This window comes from Panicum virgatum, chromosome 3K (genome assembly GCF_016808335.1).
Source record: "Panicum virgatum strain AP13 chromosome 3K, P.virgatum_v5, whole genome shotgun sequence".
Classification (NCBI taxonomy): domain Eukaryota; kingdom Viridiplantae; phylum Streptophyta; class Magnoliopsida; order Poales; family Poaceae; genus Panicum; species Panicum virgatum.
The window spans coordinates 49770282-49780556 of record NC_053138.1 but is presented as its reverse complement, the minus strand read 5'-3'; the positions used below and the strand labels follow the sequence as shown (position 1 = coordinate 49780556).

Sequence of the window (10275 nt, the reverse complement as noted above, 5' to 3'; positions counted from 1 at the left end):
GCTTCTATAGCATTATTTTTGTCTTGTAAAGGCATATGTATTTCTAAATCTTTGCTATATGGCTCATTTATATCTTCATTCTTTTCCTCATAACTTTCTAATAAATACTTATTATTAATTTCCCACTGTTCCTCTTCACTAATAATATCTTCTTCTGTATTCTCTATCTTTACTTCATTTTCCTTTTGCAACTTTAATTCTTTATTATCTAAATTATCTTGTAGTTTCAGCTCATTTTTATTTTGTTTTATTGGTGTATAAGCATTTCTACTATTTAATTATCTTTCCTTTTTAATTTTGTTAAGCCTATAAATTTCTCGTCTAAAGTAAATTTCCTTTTCTCTTATAGCAGACCATTCACATAGCATTGAAGTATTATATTCATCAGGAATCTTACTTAGCTTTTGCTCATAATATTTTATTTCATTATCAATGTCTAATTTTTCCATAAATTCACATACATTATGTCTTCTATTTTCTTCTACATTTGATTCAGAACTAGATGCTTCTAAATCATCCAGACTTTTTTCTTTATAATCTACAAACCTAATACAAGTTTGCCCCTTTTTATTTTCATAGCTTATGTAATCTTCAGGCTGTTTTAAAATCTTTGGTTCTATTAAAGCAGCAATATTCCATTCTTCTCCTACTCTTTCTTCAGAGCTGATTTTAAGAGGACTCCTAAAATTTATTCCTTTGGATTGCATACTTTCTATTACATTATTCACATTTACTTTATATCGAGTTCCACTCCTATTGGTTAATCTTCCAATGAATTCTATGCTTACTAATAAATTGGTACCTTTAAAGTCTTCATAACCTTTGGTCTGAAAAGCAAATACCATTTTGTCTATAAATTCTTTTATTGGCATTATTAAATCTGGAGCTATATATGTTATTAGCATATTTTCATTCATGTCTCCTTCTAAGAATCCTAATGATGCTTTGTGTACTGATTCCCATCTTTTATCTAATAGAGTGATTAAAACTTTTGTTCCTAATTTCTTCCTTGTCATTCCTTTAATTCCTATAATATACATTCCTTGATTTATGTATTTATATCCAGTATATTTCAATCTTTTCTCAATTTGATTACTAACAATTCTTAACTGAACAGGTTCTGTTAAAACACTTAATTCAACTTCTCTAGATATTCTGTATAATCCACTTTTATACTCAAACCAACCCATTTGATATAATTGTTGAGGTCTTATTTTCCTTAAAGTATCCTTCTGGTATCTTTCAAGGTCACTTTCTACATCTATCATTTCTTCTAAGGTTTCAATTTCATCACATCCTCCTTTTAATTTATCCATTAGGCTTAAAGGCCTACTATCTTTTTGCACTACCTGGAGACACTGGTCTCTTCTAGTGAGGCTGTCAGATACGTACTTCCATTTATCCGAATTTAATGATCTAGTAACCTCTAGTATTCCAGATGATGATAACACAATTTCTTTACTATGCTCAGCAATATTAGTGCTTTCTAGTTTATTGAATAAATAAGATATATCCCTTTTAATATAATCACTATTTTGACTAATCTTTCCCAGAAATATTTTGCTTTCTTCCAATGCTTGCAAAGCTAATTCTAATTTTTTATTTGCTACTAAATATTGCTATTCTAGATGCTTATGTTCTTTCTGTAATCTTTCAAATTTTAATTCTAAATCGTCTTGTCTTTTACCCCAAATTATGTAAAAGTTATGAATTAAATCTACTATTAAATTTATCTGACCGTGAGAGGTATGCCAAGTATGCTCTTCAGAACTATTTATTCTGCACCTAATATTTATATTTTCTTTAGTACTAACAGTCTTTCCGGTATTGACCTCTAAATTCAAATAATGTAGCTTTTCAATTTTACAGAGTATTGTAATTCCCTTAAATTCAAATTTTAATAACCTCGGCTCTGACACTATTCAAATTCAGCAGTTACTATTCAAATTTGTAGCACTATTCAAAATATCAAGTACTATTCAAATTCGGAATATGAATAGCGCACGAGCACTCATCAGAGAGTGGCTCAGGCACCCAAACTTCCTACTATTCAAGGCACTAACTATTGGATGAAAGCGACTTGCGTGGGTAGTGGATATGAGTGCGGGTAATTAGCAGAGTAATATTTCACAGCTAATATTCAGGCACCGACTATTGAACGATAGTGACCTCTTGTGGATGTGAACGAGTGCGTGATTATTTGCGCGTGATTAGTGATTATGCAGAGTATGGGTAATGCGTGCTTCTCAGGATCTTAGCAGGTTGGCGAAACCAAAAATTCAGCCGGTGGAGTGTCTTATGCTTGTGTAAGTCCTACTCGGTACTCACCGCATGCATCGCTAGCTTGCTTCAGAACCAGGCCTACCCGGTCTTCTCCCGAACTAACCCCGGCCACGCGTACACAGGACTCAGGCTCTACTGTCTCCCCAGGCAGTTCCACCTGAAGGGAACACTTCTCTGCAGACACAGGCTCTCTCAGACGCCTCTCCATGGGCTAAACGAGAGCAACTCAACGCAGAGGTTTCTCCTCTAGGGTCCCTAGCGTAAAGACATCACCCCGTATGCACGAGCTCAAAGGAAAGCAGGGAAATTCACAGGAAAGCTTAATCCATTTCCACAGAGCAAACTTACATACGGCTTTCCCTTTCGGGAAACCCCAAGCACTTACACAACCTTGGATTACCTTACAGGCGAAGGGCGATTACAGCTTCTCCCTTATTTCTATATTACAATGGGAGTGAGATGGCTACTAATTAGGTGGAGTAGAGTGGCGGATGTCTTCGGTGGCTTTCGGTTCTGCGCGCCGTGTTCCTCGTGTCGAATGCATGTGTCTGGCTTCTCCTTTTATAGACGGGAGGAGCCTTCAGGCTTAAGGAAGCGCTGGACACTCGGCTTCTTTAATTATCCTCCTTTACTGTTGCCTGGACAGCTGGACGATAACGCTGGCTTCAATAATTGTCCTGGGTACAGTAGAACTCACTGTTCTGGACAGCGGTGCTGGCTTCAATAATTGTCCTGCCTACAGTAGGACTCACTGTTGAAATTACTATTTATTCCTTTTGCCTTGTCCACTTCCTTCACGTGATATTCTCTGGATATATTCGAGAATATATTCGGTGTATATAGTCTTCCACGCCCGAATGATTGATGTCGCAGACATCAAGCAAACTCTGGCATGTTTATATATATATGTTTATATATATATATATAAATATATAAACATATATATATATATATCTCGCTGCATGTATGCAAGGAACAAATATTCCTTGGATTCATACTGGAATTCAATACGGCTGCTAGCTCGCTCTAATCCGTGGTCCTGATGCCGTACACTTCACCAAACATCAATCGATGCTTGTCGGTGAGAATTCAAAACCGAAGCTGAACCAAAGACTGCCTGCATATGTAGGGCTTTGCTTCTGTTAATTTTTTGTTGGATGGAGCGTCGTCCGCACATACATTTTGATCAAATTTTCAATTACTAGGCAATTATGCCCGTGTGTTACTACAGACAAAGTTGGCATGAATATCGAATACGTATAGGTGCCCGTATGTTAATTTGTAGAGATCTACGTGATCGAGTCGTGGACAGAGAGGGCTGGTTCGACTCATATACGAGATGGACTAAGATCCACCTGGTAATGACACGAGCCGGACCAAACCAAAAATTTGAGTAGAAGCCTTAGTCGCTTTAGTAATAGATATATATATAGATACTTGGCAATTGTGCCTGTGCGTTGCCACGGACAAAGTTGGTATAAGTATCGAATACATATTGATACCCGTATATTAATTTGTAGGGATCTACGTGATCGAGTCGTAGACGTAGGGGTTGGTCCGACTCGCATACGGGATGGACTAAGACCTACTTGTCAATAATATAGACGGACCAAACCAAACAACCAAACCAAAAAATTGGGTGGAAACCTTACTCGCTTTAGTAATAGATATAGATAAGCGAACATATCAGGCCCCACGCCGCATTGAATTGAATTGGCCGATGGACACATTGGCATGTTACTTGGTTCCAAACAGAATACAAAGAAAAAATATAAAAAGGTTATGAGTGTCATAGAATAGAAATGGCTAACGGCAAGTGTTTAATGTACAATTGTCAACGTGGAATCTTTGTGTTATGTACAAATTGGCATGGATAACAGTAATGGTTTCTTCGTCATTACAATATTTCTTAGCTAACCCCACTTTCTGACAGATGCCCACAGTAAATTATGTGTCACTAGCACGTGACCTTATTAAGTGTGAATAAAATTAAAGGCAAATGCTCATTGGATGATTGAACAAGCTAATTAAGTGTATGGAGATGGGGAGCTTTCCACACACATCCCAATCACACACATCACTCTCTCCGGCCGGCCGGCATCATGTACTTGCATAGCAGCCTTGCCATCACATGACCATGACGCCTCAGAATTAGGCGCCATCTAGAACGTCACAGGCATATTTGAGGCTGGAGCTAGAAAAGCACACTCATGGACCCCCTTCCTACTGATTCTTCTCCATCAACTGCCGGTTTGGTTGGAGCTAGCTCCAATTCTGCCCCCAAAGCCATCAGCTGCCCGCCTATCTGCTACTACTGATCATCATACATCGGTGGTGTTGTTGCTTCCTTGTTAGGTGGAGACGATGATACTCTCATCCTAGTGGCCTTTGGTCGATCGAGCGATCGACTACTTGCGACGCAACATCTAGCTAGATAGATGTTAATAGATGCATTTCCAATGGCTATAGTCACGCGCAGTTTCAGTAGAATTATAATTGCTTCGGTATAAATGTGCTGCACACCTTTCTTCAGCAGATTATGTTTTGGGACTGAGTCATGCACTCCCCCTACATGAGTCGCCCTGGATATAAGAAAGTCCTAGATATTTGGAAAATCTAACAAACTTGGATCCAAATCACCCTACATGAGAATAATCAGAAAATGCGTCTGATTCCACTTAAACCCTGTAAAATTGCTATTGTATAAGGGAACAGCGAGGATGTCCTCTGCATTATCACCATGGAATCCTTGCATCTTCTGAATCTTCTTTAGCAATTAATCAAATGGAAATAAAAGACATCAGATTATCTGGACATCCTAAAGTTCCGTGTTTAAGACAGTATAACAATTAACCACCACTTAGTTTATAAAACTTTGCACTCCTGCAGTAAAGAAATAATGCACCTGAACTTTTTTTTCTCCCAATTTGATCGTGTAACCTATGAAGCAGATCACTTAGTAGCTCCTTAGCTTGGGAGATGGGATGAGTAACATAATTTGTTGAGGGCAGGACATCATTAATTAGAGCTTTAATTGTAGCAGGGACCCATTCTAAATAAAATTGACAGTGAAGATTAAGTATTCCACACAACTGGTGTTTTTTTTATATTAGTATAGATGTACGAAATAGATGTACGAAATTGACAGTCCCATGATATTGTACAGCAGCACTAGAAGCTGAAACCTTTATTTGGATACACTGCGGTTAGACCAAATCCCCTCCGATTGGCAGGGGAATTATTACATTCTCCTTACCAATCCGAGGGGATTGGTTACAGTCCCCACCTACCTAACCAACAGGCCCTAATTGTTTGGAGATGCAACAACTCCAATTCCCTAGTTTGTTATCATGGGAGCTTGAGACTTTTGTCTTGGACTCTGACCTCATAAGGGTAAGTAAACTTTTAGACCACAAGAAACAGGGGAACAGAGCAGACGCAGCCTAACGTGCTAAAACTTGAGAAACAACAGATAAGCAAAAAGAACATGGAAACAGCAGCAAGTGCACAATAAAATTATATGCAAGCTGACCTAATGATGTTGCAATGTGGCACACAAGAAATGCCTTGAAGCAGCATCTGATAGTGTTCCAGTAGCGGGTCACCGTCATGGAAAGGGATGGAAAGGGAGTGCAAAGGGGCAGTAGGAGGTCGGCGTCACCGGAAAGGGAGGTGCAAGCTATTACTAACAAGTCAAGGCACCAGCCGGGGGCATGCAGGCACAATCAAACAGAGTGCAGAGTATCTGTAACAGTGACACGTCAGAGAGGGAAAGGAAGGCTTGGGCATGCAGAATAAGGTCTGACAGTGAGATGAACAAGTGACACACTTGGAGGTGCCTTTAAGCGTATGCAACCACCACTAAAACACGAACACAATTGGTACTTAAGCCGCCATCAGAGGCATCAAGGTGCATTTGCACCCGGTATCTCACACCGACAGATGGTACAATGTAGTTCGGCGTTACTTTAAGGCAGAAAACATTCTGATCCTGTCACTTAGAATAGCAAGAACAGGAAAGCAATATATGACAAATTTAGAGGCAATTACAGGTTGCTAACCTTATATGCAAAAATAAAGACCATTGGTCCAGGATTGCAGCTGCAATAATGCGAAGAAAAATTGTTGCATCCGCCTGATAGGCAGAGCCGGAATTTGCTGGCAAGAGGTATCAGAAAAATGTGTGTCAGTATAATATGAAGCACAAGACAAAGGATATAGTGCAGTTAGAAATAGCATGTGCTCATCACCATGGGCAATGTAACTCAGATGGTAAAAAAAAAATAGCTCATGGGAATATGGGATAGACTTAACAATACAGTTAGTTCATGCCATGTTACCTTTTCTTTTGAAGGGATTGCTGTGCTACCTTGAGAAGAACAACTGCACTGGGCCTTCCCTCCTGTTTAATCAAAAAGGAAAACGAAAAAGGAGAAACTACACTATAAATTTAATCAACCAGATGCAGTGCTGCTCAGAACATTTCAGAGTCGAAGGAAAACAACATTCAAAATAACAGAAGAAAAAAGACACAGATGTAAACAGTGGGGAATCATCAAACATATTGAAGACTGTTCTCTGTACAGGGTTCCAAAACTAAACACATAGGATTTAAATAGTACTCCATGAAGCCTCTCACAGATTAGTTTCAGATAAGTTTCTGGAGGATAGCCTCATTTGCAGAAGTTTGATGCTAGTATGGGTCAATCAACGCAGCTGATGAATCCACAGATCCAGTTGTTCAGATGTATTCAAGTTATGATAATGGGGAGTAATAAAATTTGCAAAAAACCTATCATAGAGACATAAAGTATTCTCTTATTATTCTTATTAGGTTTCTTTTCAACTATCTACATATCTTTTCAACAAAAAAAATACTATCCACATATAAATAGGCCACTAAAAGCAATAAGAAGTCACACAAGATTACTTTTGTATTTCCTCATCAGTACATAGATGTCACTTAATATCACTAAAAGCAATAACGAAAGGAATAACCTAATTGTTAAACAAATTATTATCTGACATAAATCACTCTGCTTTATATACATATATATGTCCTCCCAAAAATAAATACTGGTAACCTTTTTTGGTGAAAAAAAGGGTAGGTAAACTAAGCTACCCAAGATATGTTAGGAAACAGTCCATACATGAACGCCATGATATGATTACTCCTGGCATGTTGGTGACAAACAGATCTAATAGGAACGGACTGCATGTAAAGGAAAGGACAACATTGACGGGATAGGATCCTGCATGTGAGGTTAGGAAAACTAAGAAATGGTCCTATTTTACTGAAAGGATTTTTTCCCCTGTTGCTAATTCCTTTTCCTTTCAATTTTTCTGGTACAACAGCCTGTCAAACTGTTCCAAATGAATGAATAGTAGCACCAACCTGTCCTAATTTCATTTAACCAGGATAAATGTTGTTGGGAGAAAATATTTGCTAATGAATGCATGCTTGAACAGCTTTGGATTCCTACCTGAGAAAATGAAAGGTTTCATGCTTGTCTGTCGCCGAAAGTTTTGATACATTGGCGGCACCTACCAAAACTTAGGTTCCAATATATCACATTGCACGATTCACGGTCTAGCAGAAACTAGAAAGAAAAAGACTGGAAATGATAAACTATGCCAAGGACTACCAATAGTACCAAACAGACAACAAAAGAGCACCATCTACAGGCAATGAGTGTCTGTCATTCAACTGAAAGCACTGAAAGGTGTCTTTTACGAATTCAATGTCATATAAGCAGCACAGTAATGATCTACTCCACTCCATGGGTCAATATGTGATACATCAAATGCATTTGCAACCTAAAAGGTCTTGGGAGGCTGAAGAACAGTACAGGTATCAAAACTATTGTAGTGACTGACTGACTGAAAGTAATAATGACAGAAGTCTGAACAGCCAGAATACAGAAGTCGTAAAGCAACCATACTGTAATCATATTTTTCATTTTCAATGTGAAAAATAAGGCAGCAAAGTCACAGAGTTTATAATATTTTAAGCCTTTGCTGGGAGAAAACAAATAAGGTACACAATATGACAAAATCAGTCAGAAAAGCTAAACGACACTGACATCACCAAAAGGTCCATTTGAAAGAATAACCCAAGAACTGAATAGACCCAAGGATAAAAGGGTAAGTCCAAAGAGACTTTGAACCAAATGGTCAGAAACACACAACTACTAGATGAAACAGAATCTCAATATCATAAATGACACTTTTATTTACTGATGTCGTTATCAATCAATACTCAAGCTGGAGCTGAGGATCCAATTACAGAGAATCTGAAGACAAGAGTAAGATAATTAGAAATTCATTCTCTAAAATCTGAATGACCATGCTCCTAAATTGCTTGGATGAGTTAAAATAATGTAGCCATTACTATCAGAGAAACTAAAATTGGAATTCTCTCACTCAGACTTTCAGATTAACACATGGACAAAGAAAGGGTATGATACAGTTTCAACTTCACAAACATAGAAGGCTACAAGCACACAAAAATACACCAAAGGCAAGAGTATGTATTGATCGCTGTGCTACAAACTCTACGCTAGTAAAAACAGTAAGAAATTAAAACTGCCACTTCTTCCTGAATTTGATGGGTATCAGCCTGATGCAACAAAAGTGCGCGGAGTTCAAGTCTGGAGCCAAAACTGGGTGGCAACTCTACCTATACTATCTGGTAGACTGGACTCCTCCATGGCGTGCACTAGTTATGGTTGACAATTCTCTCCCCTTCTTAGGGCGCTGAAACGACATACACCACGTGCATTCTGCCTGTAGAGATACCCAATCAAGGTGCTGGGCTTATTATAAATTCCTCCTCAGCATGCGAAACAATGATTGAAGAAATGATTCCACACTAATCATTACTCTGCATTTTCTACGGTACAATACCGCTTTTATTTCGACGGATCGGTGCAGGATAAAGAACCATTCCAATCACTCTGACAACATCATGGGATAGAATCTGGCCCCCTCTCCTTTAGTCTAAAAAAAGAGAGAGTTTGGCGCTTTGTTGTACAGATCAGGTTGCTTTGGTTTCCGATTTCTACTCACCACACAATATACTAGCTATTTTTCTGACATCACGAGGATAATTAAGATTTCAAGGCAAGAAAGATCGGACCTTTTCACCTGCCCAGGCCGAACGGTTCCGGCGGCTCAGAACGCCCCCCAATAATTCAGGGATGGCGGCCGGCGGCCGCGGAGCTCCAGAGCTTCAGGGCTTCAGAGGGCACTTGGGGAAGGGATGGGCGGGCATCGCGGCGCGACCGACCGCCGGCGGGTCCCCGTCAGGTGGCACCGTGGCGCCGTGGCGCTCCAAGAAAATTTTTTAGAAACTAAACAGGGCCTATGGACGAAAGAAGAAGAGCAGGGTTCTTCTAGCCTTTTTGCTTTTTCTTTTTAGGCCTGTTTAAATCACACTCATAAATAAAAAAAGTCACATCGAATGTTTTGACACATACATGGAGTACTAAATGAAGTCTATTTACAAAACTTTTTGCATGGATGGGCTGTAAATCGCAAGACGAATCTAACGAGCCTACTTAATCCATGATTTGCAATAGTGATGCTACAGTAATCATCCGTTCATTATTAATTAACCATAGATTAATTAAAATCATTAGATTCGTCTCGCGATTTACAACCCATCTGTGCAAAAAAAATTTATAAATAGACTTCATTTAGTACTTCAAATTAACAAGATTCCAATGCAAACAAATTTTGCGCGTGGAACTAAACACGGCCTTAGTTTTTCTCGTTACACAAGTCAACAGTAAGAATGAGCCGTTAGAAACACTGGGTGCAGATTTGAATTCCGGCAGTGGTGAACCACTTCAGCAACATACGCTCCTATTCAAGGCACGGCGGAAGCCAATTCCGGCAGTGTCTACTACAGTACTACTCTCTCCATTCTAGGGTATTTTGGTCTTTTTAGATTCAAAATATTTGCTGCATACACATCTAGATATAACACAT

General features: G+C 38.9%; 1 long non-coding RNA gene across 1 annotated transcript; it reads right to left on the bottom strand.

Moving 5' to 3' along the window:
- Positions 1-4762: 4762 nt before the first annotated feature.
- LOC120699457 lies at positions 4763-9638 on the bottom strand. The gene is made up of 2 exons (XR_005685436.1): positions 6624-9638; positions 4763-6441 (listed from the first exon to the last, which is right to left on the bottom strand). It is a non-coding gene; the product is annotated as an uncharacterized LOC120699457 (long non-coding RNA).
- Between the last annotated feature and the right edge of the window lie 637 nt (positions 9639-10275).